The sequence below is a fragment of the Penaeus monodon genome, chromosome 31, assembly GCF_015228065.2.
Source record: "Penaeus monodon isolate SGIC_2016 chromosome 31, NSTDA_Pmon_1, whole genome shotgun sequence".
NCBI classification, from domain to species: domain Eukaryota; kingdom Metazoa; phylum Arthropoda; class Malacostraca; order Decapoda; family Penaeidae; genus Penaeus; species Penaeus monodon.
The window spans coordinates 32,981,981-32,982,330 of record NC_051416.1 but is presented as its reverse complement, the minus strand read 5'-3'; the positions used below and the strand labels follow the sequence as shown (position 1 = coordinate 32,982,330).

At 38.0% G+C, this 350-nt stretch overlaps 1 protein-coding gene across 1 annotated transcript in view; it reads left to right on the top strand.

Annotated features, from left to right (window-relative positions):
- The window catches only part of LOC119592862 (non-symbiotic hemoglobin 1-like), a gene marked incomplete in the record, with an annotated part of 162,471 nt that overhangs the window by 94,931 nt on the left and 67,190 nt on the right, over positions 1-350 (top strand).

Here is a 350-nt window from a genome sequence, read left to right as displayed (position 1 = left end):
GTGAAGCTGACAGGGAATTGGTAAACAAAAATACAAGCAAACGACTGGTATTTGTTGTTCATTAGCGTTAGGCTTTGATAACAGCATCAATCTCTCATTTGGGATGGCAGACCCGACCGAATTAGGTGTTCCGATCCCACTGAAAACCTTTTTGATTTTTCTGTCTGTTTGTTTACGAGAATTCGATAATGAAGTTGACATTACTCGGCCTTTTATCAAGCCGCGATACGCATTTCCAGGGGAAATTTGAGTGAGCTTGACTGTATATTTCTATATCTGTCCATTTCTATATACATTTGTATCTCGTTATAAATTTATCCACCAATCTGTTTATGCATAGAGATATGTGC